This window comes from Salvia hispanica, chromosome 1 (assembly GCF_029641045.1).
Source record: "Salvia hispanica isolate PSC_SH4W2 chromosome 1, Shi_PSC_v1, whole genome shotgun sequence".
NCBI classification, from domain to species: domain Eukaryota; kingdom Viridiplantae; phylum Streptophyta; class Magnoliopsida; order Lamiales; family Lamiaceae; genus Salvia; species Salvia hispanica.
In genome coordinates, this window is record NC_142692.1 from 57,676,142 (window position 1) to 57,693,224 (window position 17,083).

Here is a 17,083-nt window from a genome sequence, read left to right on the forward strand (position 1 = left end):
TGGGCCTAAGAGAGTCTTTAGACTCAGTCTTAGATCAACTTGAACCTAATCCCTGTAACTACAAGGACGCATTGACTGATTCAAATAATCATTCTTGATAAAATGATAGATTCTGAATAATAATCTAAGATAGACAAGAATGTTTGCAAGACGTGCGATACTACCCATAGACTATTTCAGCCAGTGGGAGCTAGTGGATCTGCAAGTGTAAACATGGATCTTAAAAGGCTAGAATAATGGCTAAAGGGTTATACCCAGAGAGAATCATATTCTCACCTGCCATTCTGCCTAAGTCGATCTATATCATATTGTCTATTGTAGCTTACATAAATTAGGATGTATGTATTATGATTGTCAAGACAGTTTTCTTTAAGTAGATGTCTTGAGGAGATCATCTACTTGGAACATCTTAATCGTTATGTGCTACAAGTACAAGAAAGTTGAAAGTGCACTATATTTGGTATTCATAGTACTCTACGATGATGACATCTATAAAAGTTGATAAACAACTAAGAGGGTTATCTAGCGTACGAAACTGGTCGTCTACCCAGTTTAAGGATGATGGATTTAAAATAAACTAGTTACATTCTATGCATCTAAGTCATTAGATTGCTAGAAAAAGAATGTTAAGTTTTCTTTAAGAATCCTACATCTACATCATACTTAGACACTTTAGCATTCAAAATTCCAAGAAAAGGTTTTACTTCTCTAGATGGAATTATCTTGTGTCTAGTCAAGTGTTTTTCGACACTGAATGAGATCAAGAAGAATGAGACAAGTTCCGTAATTGAAAGTCTCATGTATGCTATGATGTGTATTAAGTTAGATATTAGCTTCGCCATTGGCATAGAAGCTTGATATCATTTTAACCATGGCCAAAGACATTGGATTGGGTAAAGAATATACTATAGTACTTGAAGAAGACTAAACGGTATGATCTAGTTTACCAGTCATCCATGTAATGTCTTTTAGGTTACATCGACTCAAATTCTATAATTGATCGATGATCGAGCAAGTCATCTTCTGACTATGTGTTAACGTTAGGAGTTGAATACTGAGACATAAAGGAGTGTGATCAAATCATAGACCCTATCAGGAAAATTACAAGTGTGGTTTCGTTAGAAACTGCTAAGGTAGTTGTTACTCTCAGTAACTTCAAAATAGCTTTGACCGTGATTCCGAGTATGTCTATGAGTATTTTATATTATTATAATTACTGGTTATGTGTCTAACTCAAGGGAAACACGATCTAATAAGGCTAAGCAATCACATAGAGAGGAAGTATGAAATTAGTTAAGGATTAAGTGCGCAGCAAGACATTAGGGTTACGAAGATATCATCACAACATGCCTATATGGCAACATGTTTTACACATAAAGTGAAGAGTATGGTAGTTCGATGTATCATGGTCCGTGACATGCTTAGAGTATAAGAGGGAGAGTTTTGGCAATTGGTATACTCGAAAGCATAATTTTGAGTATAAATGGGAGATTGTTAGGATTGGTATACTGAAAAGCATATTTCGAGCATGTTGCATAGATAAAATTGCTTGTATAAAATAAATTCTACAATCCACTTTCAACCTAAGTCGAAAAGAAGTAATATTATCGCATTGGTGTTTGCTTGTGCATTTATAAGATGTTTCTCAAACATTTAAATGTATAAGAAGCAAATAAGTCTAATTCTTCTACATAGTAGACTGGTCGCGAACGACGTTCACAGAAGGTGACGCAGTCGGTCCTTTGTAGAAGAGAAATAGAATTTCACAACCTAGATAGGCTTTGGCTACCTATCGTGAAAGGTTGCAGTGTCAGTCTGCATGTTTCCTTACCTTAGGAAATAAACGACACTGGTGTGGTATAGCACTACAGGATCTAACAGTTGAGATAAGTCTTTGTCGCTATTTACTTAAAGAGGAGGTCTCGGTGATTGTTATTTCTTAATCATTGTTGATATAACATTGAGCATACGATATTGATTATGCATTACTTTGATTTATCAAATGGTGCGGATTTTTCGCAATCCAAGAATCTTGATATCTTGGGTAGTGGTGATCAATGTCTAGAGATGCAAGTATTGTTATTGCAATGAATCGTGTGCTGGGTGAGTCCAGTTTGATAATATCCTCAAGAGGTGTTCGAAAAAGGTTTTATTATTCAGAAACCCGACAGGTTGGAATTTATTCCTAAATAATAAATAAAGATTTTGAGCTAGACAACTCTTGGAAAAAGATATTAATTAATTAAAGTCAAATAACAGACTTAAATTAATTAATGGATATTTATATCTTAAACACGGGAAATAATAAATTAAAGAGGTAAAGCCCGGATTACTCGTAATTTTGGATTGGACGGACAATCAATATTATTATACTATAGTGGATGATAATAATATTATGTTTGGGCTTGTATTAAATTGGGGCTCAATTTAATTTGGCCCAAGTCCAACCTCCATGGACCTAATCTGGCCCAACATAACTCTATATATAAAGGAGATTAGGGAGAAGACAAATTAATTAATTGATTTTAATCATTCCTCTCTCTTCAGATTGAACGTGATTTTTTAGTTCTCTGCGGAACTGAATTTTTGTCTTCTTCTCTAATTAAGTCCTTTTGATTCTGACAAGCTTTGCCCACCCAAAGGTCAGATTATGAGTTCGGGATACAGATTAGAAGGTTCGTGGTTGAGTACGGAGAACATCACGTGGAGAAGGCGCAAGCAATCGACGATTCTTTGGAGAATCAGATCGGTAATTCTAAACCGTGGGAAATCATGAATTAGGGTTTTAATTCCTTAAGCATGATTTATTTGTGTTCTTGAATGCAATTTGATTGTTTAACATGTAGATAATTAATCCCATAATCGGTTAAATAGATCTGTAGATCTGATTTATTTGTTTATGCATGTCTTTCGTTGTGCAAGGGGCACCAATCCCCGACACTAAGGTATTGTAGTTGGAATTTGTATAACCATAACTATGAACGCATATCCCAGAAATTCCCTTATCTTTATACTTTTATCTCCGTGTTTTATTTGCAATTAGTTGTTTATTGCTTTCAAATTGTTCTTTGTTTTCAAAATTCACATATCTTTCGGTTTGTCCAAATAGTGATTGAGTTTTAGTAGAGGATAGACATTCTGTGTCTGTTTTCTCCGTGATCGATATCCAGTACTAACTTTAGCTATACTATTCCTACTCTGTATACTTATAGTGCTAATACAAACCATATTATTTTCCATTAATTTTTAATACAGATTAATTATCCTATGAAAGCATAGAAAAGAGCGAAGGCCTCTTCAGGCCAAAGAAATAATAGGGGCTCGTAGTTAATTTACTCCCTCCATCCTCCATTAATAGTCTCAGTTTACCATTTTAATTCGTCCGTCATTAGCAGTCCCCATTCACTTTTACTATAAATGGTAGGTACATATCACTACTAAGTACTAACTCATTTCACTCACATTCTATTACAAAATTAATATATAAAAATGGGTCTCACATTCCACTATCTTTTCTCACCCACTTTTCTTTATACTACCTCCGTCCCACATTAAGTGTCAAATTTAATGCGGGCGTAGATTTTAAGAAATGTAAAGAAAAGTGGGTTGAATAAGTTAGTAGATTATGGGTCTCATTTATTGATACGCTCGGATTTTGCACTGTTTTAAGGCCATTATTTGGTCCGTTTTTTATGTCAAAGTCACTCTACACGTCCATTATTTGCTTATTTTGTCTATTTTGGTATTTTGACGTGTTTTGTGAGAAATGTGCATAATTGAGCCGAAAAGGGGAGCGAAAACGCAAAGTCTGGAAATCTGGAGTCAGACGGCGACCGACGACCGCCGCGAAGTTGTACGGCGACCGCCGGCGCCTGGCGGGCAGAGCAGTGCAGCGGTCCGCCTCGGAAAATTACACTTGGAAGAGAAGTCTCGCCCGGCGACCGCCGGAAGTCAAATAAGACCTCAAGCTTCATCAAATTAGAGAGCTACTACTTGCAAAATAATTCACAGACATCTAAAGCTAGAGTACTTCACTTGTGCAAGGAGTTGGAGAAGGATTTCAAGAACATCAAAACGACAAGGATTCAACCTACGGGTTTTATTTGCTTTAGTTTTATGTTCAAATTGTTTTCCCTTCAACCTATGTGTTTAGCTTATTTCATTATGTGTAACTAAACCCATAGGATTCTATGGATCTGTTAGTAACAACTTTGGTTATTCAATTCCTTTTTCTATTTAATATCTGTTTTATTTTTACTTTGTTTCTTCCCTAAGTAGTTCTGATGCTGCATGATTGAGTGACACAATCTTGTATAATCTTGTATAACTTCACTTAGTAGACGCTACAGTTAGCTTCCTTTAAAACGGTAGTGTTAATTGAGTTACGTGTTAGGATTGACAACCTTAATTTTGTAATCAACGTTTGCATCGCATGAGCATAAGCTAGGTGACTCGTCCTATCAAAGTAATAACTGTGCTGAGGTATTGTAGTTTGGAATTTGTATAACCATAATTGTGAACGCACATCCCTGGGATTCCCTTATCTCTATCGATTGTCTCTGTATTTTACTCGCATCTAGTTCTTATTTATTTTCAAATATATTCAGTTTTAAAAAGTTTTCAAAACCTTATGTTCTTCCAGATAGTAATTGAGTTCTAGTAGATGATAGACTTTTTGTGTTTGCCTTCCCCGTGTTCAATATCCCGGTACTGACCTTTAGCTATACTATATATACTCTGTATACTTGCAGGTTTATTTAGTGCTAATAAAAAGTGCATCATTTATATATATATATATATATATATTAGTTTTATAATAAAATATGATTAGAATTGCTTGGTGGAATGTGGGGTCTACTTACCATATATGGTAAAAGTGAAATGTGATTCTTATTATGGGATGAACCGAAATGACAACATGTGACACTTAATGTGGGATGGAGGTAGTATTTTTAAAACTCTGTGTCAAACTCAAATGAGACTCCTAATAAACCAAACAATAAATAAGCATGATAAATAATACTCCTTCCATCCTAGCCTAAGTGAGACGCACTCCCTCCGTACGTGAATAGGAGTTGATTTCTATTTGGCACGAAGAAATATTAAGAAAAGTGGGTGGAAAAAAGTTAGTGGTATATGGACTCCATTGTATATACTCCCTCCGTCCCATAAAAATATGGGCAATAGGTATTGCATGAGAATTAAGATGAAATTAGTAAATTAAGAGAGGAGGAGAATTGTATGAGAAAGTAAGAGAGATGAGAAGAATGGTGTTAAAGTAGTGTTAGTGGATAGTGAGACCTACATTATTAAATTGATATATATTTCCAAAAATGGAATGCACATATATTTTTATAGGACGAACGAAAATGGAAAGTGAGACGGAGGGAATATTACTTTTAAATAAAATGTGAGTGGAATGATTTAGTGGAATGTGGGCGTATTACCATTTTTAGTATAAATGAACTGAGACTTCTATTTGCTAACGGACCGGAATGAAAAAACAAGACTCCTATTCGTGTACAGCGGGAGTATTCATTTTCGGTACGTTCCAACCTAAGTGAGACATTTCATTTTGTGGCGATAATTGACTCACTTTTCTCCCCTGCTTTGTCATTTTTCTTACTTAATTCTTTATTTATTCTTTTTATTTTATTTTTATGTTTACTTAAATATGTTTTTCTCTTTCTTACTTTATTCCTCTTACTTTACTATTAATAATTTAATTGAATAAACTAGGAGTACTACCTAAATTCTTATATAAAAATAGAAACATCTCTTGTCCAAAGAATATAGACAGATTAGAGTTGGGTTAACGAAGTGGCGTTTTCAATTTAGGTAGTTATTTTGGGGCGAAATTATTCACAGAGAGAAGGAGGGTAAAAGATAAAGATTGCATCGACTCTCTCTGAGGTTTCTCTTAGGCCATCGACAACGCTATCTCTTATCCATCTTTTAACCCCCCTCATCTCTTCACTATTCATGGGCCCCACTGTACTTTTCATTTCATCTCTTAACTAAAAGATAGTATCTACGTCCCTCAATCTCTTAACCATCTCATCTCTTAATTATTCATTCAATTTCATTTTTTATTTTTATTTTCAACAAATCCAATTAATAAAAAACACACTTCATTAAATAAAATAAAATTACAATTTAAAATCCTAAAAATATAAAAAACACATAATGAAAATTCTAAAAATATAAAAACACATAATTAAAATTATAAAAAAATAAAAAAAACACACCATTAAAAAAAATAGAGGCAAAGTAATCGCGTACCGTGTCCCTCGAGAAGTACGTATCTCCCTATACCGGGTCCCTCCAGAAGTAATCGCGTACCAACCTTGCAGCGGCTTGCTCCCGGTCACGATGGTCTTGAACAATTGTAAAGCTGGTCGTGAACAATTGTAAAATTTCCAATCTAATCTTGCATAAACCCTTCATATTTCCCCATCTAATCTTGCATAAAGCTGGTCTTGAACAATTGTAAAATTTCCAATCTTTTTATCGTCTTCTTTCTTCTACTTGCCCTAATTAGTCTTCATATTTCTCCTCATTTTGCGGTTCAATGTGCCAATGTTTTCTGAAACTCAAAGAGCTTGTTCTGGGTAGACAAATGTTATAATTTGCAATTTGTTGAAATTACGGTTAGGTTTCCTTGGCATTGTTTTGATTTAAGCTTGCTTTCTGGTATTTTTTATGCTTTTGTTTCATTTACGTTTGATTTTTTATTTGATTTTTGTAATTCTATTGTTTTGACCCAAATATTGATATGGAGTTTGCATCAGAAAATGGCAGCACAGTTAGTAATCAAAGAATGGACTGCAATTCAGCAGTTTCCCGCCGCCACTCAAGAGAAGTTGGTTAACTTACTGTCAAAATTGAAGACTCAGGTTCGAATTTTTGCTCAAACCTTGGCTGATCTTTGCTCCATTTTCAGTAAACAGAAGGGAAATATATGCAATTCCTACTATGTTGAACTGGTTTAGTCAAAATCGATCATTCTCACAGCCTAGTTTCTTTTTTTTTTGTTTTTTTGTTTATTTATTTATTTATTCTGTTGTTTAATTTATACTTTACCCAACTTTCTAGAATGTTGACACTTTAACGATCCTTGTTATGGGGAAAGGCGGTGTTGGTAAATCTTCAACAATTAATTCGATCATAGGGGAACGAGTGGTCACTGTGACCGCTTTTCAGGTAAATGTAGTTTGGATTTGAGACATAGACTTGCAATTTATGATATATGTGATGTGATTGCTGAGTAAACTTGCTAACTTGTTTTTATCTTTCCTTTAGTCGGAAACCCCAAGGCCATTTATGGTTTCACGGTCGCGATTAGGTTTTAGTTGAGCATTATTGACACCCCTGGACTCATTGAAGGAGGCTATGTCAATGACCAAGTTCTAGATTCATAAAAAGGTCCATGACCAAAAGCTGCAATTACTGAGACTTTCTTTGCCATTAAGTCGTATCTTATTTATTACCTCTTTCTTCGATAGATTTCTGGGCAGCCTCCTTATGACCAAGACAATTGATGTCTTGCTTTATGTGGAGCGTTTGGATGCATATAGAGTGGATAATTTGGACAAGCAGATTGTGAAAGCCATCACCGAGAGTTTTGGCAAAGATATCTGGCACAAGGCAACCATTGTCCTTACTCATGCTCAGCTCTCACCTCCTGATGCATTGAGTTATGAGGAGTTCTTTCCCAAGAGATCAGAATCACTTTTGAAATGTGTTCGACAAGGGGCTCGGATTAGCAAAAAGGAAGTTCAGGTATACTCGAGCCCTCTTGGATTAAATGTTTTGCTTCATTATGTTTGATTTAACCCAGTTTAGATGTGTGTGTTGAAAACCCTTTTTGAACACATTATAAGCTCTTAGTTGATTGGTTCCGGTATGACACTTTGACGAGCATCCACTTAAGTGGGCTAAATTGCTAATATAAGCTTGAGCCCTGAATCATGATAAAACAGACAACATTAACTTGAAGTTAAGGCATATTGGATGGAACACTGAATGTGATAGCATTCAAATTGCGTTCAGTAGGGTTATATAATTCTATAGCATCCCTCCGACTTACAAAAATGCATACCGTTGATTCATTTCACTTGCTTGTTAATCTAAATTGCTTTAGCTTCTACATTAGTTATATAGAGAAAAGATTTAGGACCGTGATGCTTAATGGACCTTGCCTGGCCCGTTTTGTTATTTATGCTTTATTATTCCCAAAGCAATATGATTACGTTTTGGTAAGATATGTGTTTATTTTTGGCCTGGGTATGGAAAGTCAGCTTTCAACTAAGTGAGATGAAGAAGAATAATTCTCATTGCATACATGTGTTACTGTCTTTTTTCCAACTGCATCATTAGTGTGATGTGGTTTGCCTTCATAACAAAACTTGAATCGTATTAATTGCCTCAATAGTTGATGGGTCTATTTTTGCTTTCTTATTTCCAAAAAACAAATAGTACTATTTTGGTGGACTACTGAACTAGTGATCTCTCAGTCAGATGTTGTCTTATAATATGTCTAATTATATGTGATTTGGGTCTGTGTATCGACATTTGTTTTTTTGAAATCAACATTCTTGGTTTCCTAATGCCTTTTGCTCGAACTATGGTTTACTCTTATCTTAGAATTTTGCTATTCCTGTTGCACTGGTTGAGAACAGTGGGAGGTGTAACAAGAATGCCAACGATGAGAAGGTAAACTTCTTTCAAATAAGTTTTTCAACACTTCTGTGTTTTTCATGTTCCTAAGCTGACTTTTGGGGATGTCAGATCCTTCCAACTGGAACCCCTTGGATTCCTAGTTTGGTACATACTATCACCGATGTTGCCTTGAATGGAAAAAGAGGTATTCTCATCAACCAGAAATTGATAGAAGTGCCTAATGCTAATGACAGGGGAAAACTGTTCATCCCCTTGATTCTAGGAATCCAAGTAAGCTTTTATCTTTTATCTTTTCTACGTATTTTTGTAGCCCTCTCTTTCTAACTTGTAAGTTCAAGAATTTCTAGACCACAATCTTATACCTTTCTCCTCATTGGACAGTACTTGTTTGTCATCAAACCAATTCAGAAGTTGATCAAGAATGATGTTTCTAAAGAGACTAAATCTTCATGGGCATGAGTGCTTATTCGTCTCTTGCTGGGCGTCCCTCTAATTTGAAAAACAGGTAACAATGTCGACCTGCGGCTGTAGAGATGGTTTAGATTTTGTAAGCTCAATCCACAGGGCTGTTCGTGGGCCCTATTTTTTCCGGCTGTACATATGTTTTTATTCTGGAATCCAGATATTATGGCTCTAACTTTGTTCTTAGTCCCGGCTGCTACTGGAATGATCAGGTTTTGGTTTTCAGAATTCACTGTTTTGTTATTAATCTCACGAAATTGAATTGTTGAGTACTCCCTCCGTCGTCACGCACAAGATGTCCACCTTTCTTTTTTAGTTTGTCACACTCATGATGTCCACTTTCTATATTTGAAAATAAATCTTTGTCTCCTCTTTCTTTATTATAATATTCAATCACCTATTTTACTCTACTTTATAATAACACTTCACTACTCCACTTAAAATCTCGTGCTAGTCAAGAATGTGGATATCTTGAATTAGACGGAAGGAGTATTTGTTACTTATTTCTATATACGAAAATATTTTTTGTTTTGTAGAATATTAATGTGTGTAATCCTAATAATTTATGAGTTGATTAATTGAATAAAAGTAAGAGAGAGGTTTCCTGTTTACCCTCCCGAATAGGGTTGGTACGGTACGGTATACCGCACCGAGAATGCCATACCGCATACCGTACCATAAATTGCGGTACGAGAAAATGTCATACCTATACCGAAAATTCGGTATGATTATTTTCGATACTGTTACCATACCGTCTATGCCATACCGTACTTGTACATTATACTGAAAGAAGGTATGGCATACCATAATAATTGTGTTTCATACCAAAAAAATTCTATTATGGCCAAATATTTAAAATAAAATTTCACCTATTTAAATAAGGTCCAAAAGATCAAAACTACACCACAATCAAATCTATTCAGTTCACTTGATTTGCATCTCTGTGAGTGTGTTTGGGGTTGGGGGCAGTTGAACTAAAATATGAAAGTAGTGTTAGGGATTTTAACATATTAACTATTTTTATATAAATTTTAAATACAACATATATATCGAATTTTTTGTCAAATATCGTAAATGCGGTATATTGCAGTATAACGCGGTATAGGAAAATCTATACCTTTACCGTACCGAAATCTATCCGTACGGTATCATATCGTACCGCAACTTGCGGTATACCGCAAATTTGGTATTTTCGGGTTTTTATCTGTACATTAAGTGTGGTATTTTGGTATTACGGTATATTTAGCCAGCCCTACTCCCGAATAGATATAACATCTCAATCATGATTAATTAATTCATTAAGTTTTGATTGATTAGCTAATTATGATTAAGACTTGTTATATAGTAACCATTATAAATTTTTAATGAGGTTCTCATGGTGTTCACGCGGACACTATTTTTTATTTGTTATAAAGGTAATTATATGTTGTTTGATTATTAAGATATTATCAATTTTTATATTGTATTAATCCGTTCTATATTAATTGAGTCATTTTTCTAATTTGAGAAGTCTCAATATAATTGAGTTATTTTTATTTTTGATAAAAAGTAACCTCTCTTTTACTTTATTCTTTTTTCATCTCTCTTACTTTATTCAGTATCCATTTAAAACAATATTCTTAATTTCCATGCAAAAAAGAAGTGTTTCTATTGACGAGCAACATAGTGAGTATTGACAGTGGCGGACCTACTAAGAGCAATGGGGGTCCCATGGAACCCCGATAAATTTTCGAAATTAGTATATGTATATTAATGCTTTTAACAAATATTCCCTCCGTCCCAATAAGTATAAAAAATTTGGTTTCCGGCATGGGATTTTATGGAGTGGTGTTTTGTGATTTAATGAAGAGAGAGTAAAGTAAGAGAGAGGGAAAGGTAAAAGGGTGTTGTTTCTATATTATGAAACGTTTCATTTTTAGTGGGAAAACCCACAAAGGAAAAACGTTTCATTTCTAATGGGATAGAGGGAGAAGTATCTTAGTAGCGCAGTTGGTTTCCTTCAGTGCCTTTGAAAGAGATGCTGGGAATGTTCTTGTGCGAGTGTGTCAATATGTTCAAACTTCTCAGATCCAGAGAATCCACTAGACCACGGGGTCTAGGAACTCAGAGAACCCTCGAAATCACCTGTCGTTGGGCACACAATCACTTCCCGCCTTTCAAAACCCTCAACCCACTGCACTAAAAGGATTAGTATAGGGAAGTAGGGATCGAATCCCATAGAGATGGAAGCGTAAGTAAACATGCAAGAAGACTTGGACACTGTTTTTGGCTGCTGCCACGCATTTTTGGGGTTGAGATTAAATTCCTAGATTCGGGAAATGAAATGCTTTATTCTAGCAGCTAGACCTAGGCAAAAATAACAGAAACATGCATGATGATAACCAGACGTACTCAAGATCACTTTCCAGCTAAAACAATTACCAGACCTAGTGAAAAATTTCCTAAAATGCCTAGACAGAGGAAAAACAGAGCATGTGGACCATTTTCCAAAATAGCAGGGTACAAATGAAAAGCTGCAGCTTAACTAACTAAAGGCTTAACTAACGGTGACTTCATCTTCTCAAAAACCTTGATCACGAAATGCAGAGGAAATACAGAGCAAAAACACAAAACGAAACAGAGCAAGCTAAATTAGACCGATTAATGTGATCAACTACTGAAACTAAAGCAGATCTACTATTACTAGACGAGGTAAATGAGAAAACAGAAATTAAACATCAAAACCATTCAGATGTGAACAGATCCAAACAATGGATGCTTCACCCACTCCAGATCTCCGATCACACAATTTCAACCAGATTCAAACGATCAACTATGATCTCCACACAATCCAACTCCAAACTCAGATCAATGGCAAAAACATCCAAAGTAAATAGAAAATGCAGCGATAACATGAAGCAAAACCATAGCAGTAAATTCCATAGAAAAAGAGTGCGATATCCAACGAAAATTTAACAAAATACGGCCGAGCTTCGAATAGCGAAGACTCGGGAAATTCGGAAATGTAAACTAAAAGCAGGAAATAGATTGTATCTTCGCCTCCCGTAGAGACGGTGTTACACAACTACCGATGAATCTTAAACCGTAAACCCCCAAATTGATTTCCCTAAGTGTGTGTGTGTAGAGAGTGAGAAATCTAAGCTAAGAGCTAAAGGTGATGGATCTTTTTCATGTAAACCGCGTGCTCTTATTTATAAGGGATGGAGCTTCTAGACTCTTCCTTGTTCTTCCCATTCTGCCCTTGTCCAAAAATGCTCCTCCGTCTGGTGAATTCTTCTTCTTTCCTGCTCGCTTTCTCTTCCAGTCTCCTTCTCCAGGTGATTTTCTTCTTCTTCCTGGACCTGGCGTTTTCTCTACACACTCTCCCGGCCTCTCCCTCTTTCTAATCTCTCTTGTATGCCATCAGCACCACCGCTGTTTTGGGCCTGCTGTTACCACCGTTCAGTCGAGCAGCCGCTGTCCTCCATTCGCTGCTGCTGTCATCTCCCGAGCTGCTGTTGCTCGGCTTCTCCAGCCTCGGCTATTCACGGAATGCGCCGCTGCTGTTCGGATCGCGAGACTCTACCATGGCTGTCCCCGATTCGCTGTCTCCCTTCCTCAGTTCGCAGCCCCTCCATCTGTCAGATCGCAGCGTCGTTGCTGTCACGATGCAGTTGAAGCCTCTAGCCTCGCCGTTCCTCTTTTCTCTCTCGCATTGCAGCACCACCACCTTGCGATGCAGCCACCGTTGCCACGCTACATCCAGATGTATTAGTGCGTGTTTCAGCCCGCCGATTCCATCTCTCTGCTTCCTCTTTCTTTTCCGTCGGTCAGAATGCAGCGCCGCTGTTGTCACGGCGCAGTCAGCCACAGCTGCTGCTCGGTTCGCGAAATTCTGTTCCGCCACTCTCGTTTCTCTATGATTTTGATTGTGGGAGGAATACAAATGACCTTGAATTACAAAGTAGCGAAACTCCATTTCTCTTCTTCGTTCCTCTCTTTTCTTTTCTAGAAAACTCACTGTAATTTTGGTGAGGAGTATGTAATAACGTGGATCACTTTGGAATATGAAAGAATAACACTTAATGAGGAGTTAAATGTGGCTTTTGATTGCTGATACGCTCGGATTTTGCACTATTTTAAGGCCATTATTTGGTCTGTTTTTGACGTCAAAGTCACTCTACACGTCCGTTATTTGCATATTTTGTCTATTTTGGTATTTTGAAGTGTTTTGTGAGAAATGTGCATAATTGAGCCAAAAAAGGGAGCCAAAGCGCAAAGTTTGAAAATCTGGAGTCATACGGCGACCGGCGACCTGCCGCGGAGGTGTGCGGCGACCGCCGGCCCGGCGTGCAGAGCAATGCAGCGGTCCGCCTCGGAAAAATACGCTTGGAAGAGAAGTATCGCCCAGGGACCGCCAAAAGTCATGCGGCGGTCCACCGCCGGAGAAACAGACTCTCTAGACTCCAACGCGGTGACCGCCGGAGAAAGGCGGCGAACCCGAGATGCCCTGGATTTGCTCCAAGATTTGCCATATTTTGAAGATCTTTTCCTTCTACAACAAGGACTGACTTTCCCCTATAAATAAGACCTCAAGCTTCATGAAAAAGAGAGAGCTTCTACTAACAAAATAATTCATAGAGATCAAAAGCTAGAGTACTTCACTTGTTGCAAGGAGTTGGAGAAGGATTTCAAGAACATCAAGAACAACAAGAATTCAACCTACGGGTTTTATTTGCTTTAGTTTTATGTTCCAATTGTTTTCCCTTCAATCTATGTGTTTAGCTTATTTCATCATGTGTAACTAAACTTATAGGATTCTAGGGATGTGTTAGTAACGACTTTGGTTATACAACCAATTTTCTATTTAATATTCGTTTTGTTTTTACTTAGTTTCTTCCCTAAGTTAATCTTGATGCTTCATTATTGAGTGACACTATCGTGCATAAAAATTTACGAGTGGCGGTCGCTGCACTTAACACGGCGGTCGCCACACGTGTGTTCACATGTGCAGGATAGGTCGGGCTTAGGGCAGGCTGAGGGTGGGCCGGAGAAACCGCTGGACGGGCCGCCGCGGCCCGCCAGGACGCGCCGTTTACGAAAGCCCGTGCGGTGGCCCGCCACGCATCATGCGGTGACCGCTGCGCGCAGTCCAGAAACGAGAAGGCTTTATTTAAGGTATGTTTTCCATTCCTTCTCAAATTCCTTCCTTGCACACAACCCCTACCTTTATAAATCACCAAAATCACACACCCACACTCTTATTCTCTCAATTCTCTCCAAATTTAGAGCTTTTCTTCTACAATTATCATCAACACAAGGTATGAATCCTAACTCAATTTCTGAGCTTTGTTTCAATTCTTTCATGAATTTTGATCTATATTGGATGAATTGTTCGGTGGAAACTCTTATTATGTGATGGGGGAAGATTGTGTGTGCTTATTTTCAAATTTCCATGGTCAAATTGTGTTTTGGTGATGACTTGAAGCTTGGTGAATAGTGAATCCCTCTTGTTTATACTTGTTAATATATTGTAATCATGTTCATAGCATTGTGAGGCTATTATTACTTCCATGAATTGCAATACTTGTGAATTTCAAAGAGATTATTGATATGTATTGATTATTGTTGATACGTCACTGCATGGGGGATGAATTCACGTTGGGGATGAATTTTTGTTTTCTAGTTTAGATGATTATGATATACATGTTTACATGCTACCATCTAGGATGTTATGAACCGCAAACTTGCAACTAATTGTTGATTCTTTGTTATTACTTATAAGAGTGCAAGTTTGGGGGAACCTTTGATTGCCTATTATTTGTTATACTTTTTAAGAATTGTATTCTTCTTTTGTAGGAAAATGGGATCAAAGAGAAAGTCCAAAAACGCGAAGAACTATGGCATTAGCCTTGCCTCGGATGAGCAAAAGGCTATGTGGAAGAAGTTGTCGGCGCGAGAGACGGCGCCCTCGAGGTACCCCCACGATTTCCCCCTCCAAACTTTGGGGATCGCGGAGGACTTTTGGGCGTTGTGTGACGTGGGCGATGGGAACGGCCTTCGATACATGTTCGAGAGGAAGTGGTCGTCTTTCAGGAAGTACACTCTTAAGTTCCTAAGCTCGTTGAAGGTCACCAAGGACCACCGGCAAAACATCCCGCTTAGTATTGATTTCCGCCTAGGCAACCGATGGCACTTGCTCCCATGGAGGATATTTGTGGGGTGTTCCATTGCTTCGACCCCAACCCCGAGGCCGACAATGACTACAACTTCGATGAGGTGTGGGGTGCAATGACGAATGAGCATGAGCACGCCACGGGCTATGCCAAGTCTTCTTCGATTCGCAACCCGGTTTTGAGATACCTCCACCGTGCGATGACCCAACTCATGTTTGCGCGGGTTGATGGGGGAGGTGTCTCTCAAACGGAGTTGAATGTGATGTGGTGCCTTCTCAACAAGAAGAGATTCGATTATGGAACCCTTTTTACTATCTATGTGGACCGGATCACGAAAAAGGACGGAGGCGTTATATGTTGTGGGGGCTTGATCACGGCGATCGCCGAGCACTTGGACATATCTTTCGCCGGTTTGACGGAGGATGGTGGGGAGCGCTTTATCACCTATGAGGTGCCCTTTTCGGTGGGGCTATTGAAGACCGACTATTGGGGTCAAGGATTTTTCCTACAAGTGGCGGGGGATCACTTCCCCGTTCTCATCCCGCAGTTGACTAAGGAGTTTAGGTTTTTGTTTGAGGGTTTTCTTTGTGCTTTAAGTTTTTATTCTTGTTTTTCAAAACCCTGCAGGAGAATTTTGTGTTCTAAAAATGTTTTCTTGAAACCATGTCGTGAACTTAACATGAAGAACTTAGAACACGCATGCTTAGGGACACATAGACCGAGTTGTCAATGATATTACATTCCATCTATGTTTAAGTGTGGCTTAACGTTTTGATTTGATGGTTTGGTGAAGAGGTGCATAATTAGCGAATTGCTTGTTCGCCTTGAATCACGCTTTATACCTTGAGGAGATTTGAGCCTAATTTATTTCTTGTGTGATCTATCTGCATTCATGTATATGTTTCTAGAACTTGCTCCTAGTTTTGCCTAAGTTTACATAGTGTTTAAGTTGATTTAGGAGGATGATTGGCCATCTTTTCTAGCTTACTTTTATACCCAAATTTTCGATCCTCTCAAAATTTTAAATATTTTTTCCCTTTGGAGCCAATTTTGAGCCTTTAAGCCTTTTCTTTGGAAGCCAAATAAATGGGGACAATTCATTGGGTTAGTTAGTTTTGGCTATCTTATTTTGTAAAGGAATTGGAGAGATAAGGAGGAAAAAGTTAAAAAAATTAAGTAGCGTGCTAAAATATAGAAAAGTACAAGTTGTGAAATTGAGAAAATTCCAAATATGTGCTTAATCTTAGAAAGGATGCGTAAGAAAAAAAAAAAGAAAGGAAAAGAAAAGTGTGAAAGGTTGTGAAAATAAAAATAAATCAAAAGGATTGGAAAGTGAGTTGAAGGAGAAATTTAAAAAGTTAAAAGTGTCTTGGGTTTAGAAAAGTGGAGTCAATTTTACTCTACTTGAGATATTTTTATCTTTAGTCACTTTTTAGCCAAATATTCCTCACCTACCAAAGAGCCTACATTACAACCAAAGATAAAGACCTTTCGGACTTTTGATGCTTAATCACATCCAGTAGAGGAGGGATTAGACTTTGAGCAAGCCTATGGTAAACTTTGCACGATGCATGATTTGAGTGTTTATATACACATTACCCCTATACACTTTGAGAGTGAGAGAATACTTCCCATCTGTGGAAGTTTGCCACATGTGAGTGCTTGATTTCAAGGTGTTCCACGAGTTAGTAATGAAAGTGCACTAATAAGCCTTGCTTGATTTGATTGCGTTAATCCATGCTTAATGTGCTCTTTCCTCTTTTGAGGCAATTATGACATATAGT

The 17,083-nt window shown here is 37.5% G+C and overlaps 1 pseudogene across 1 annotated transcript; it reads left to right on the forward strand.

Moving 5' to 3' along the window:
- Positions 1 to 6,418: 6,418 nt before the first annotated feature.
- On the forward strand, positions 6,419 to 9,376 carry LOC125219907 (translocase of chloroplast 34-like; annotated as a pseudogene). Its single transcript, XR_016130148.1, has 7 exons — positions 6,419 to 6,896; positions 7,096 to 7,203; positions 7,303 to 7,474; positions 7,506 to 7,782; positions 8,647 to 8,715; positions 8,791 to 8,952; positions 9,064 to 9,376. The product of XR_016130148.1 is annotated as a translocase of chloroplast 34-like (transcript).
- Positions 9,377 to 17,083: the final 7,707 nt, after the last annotated feature.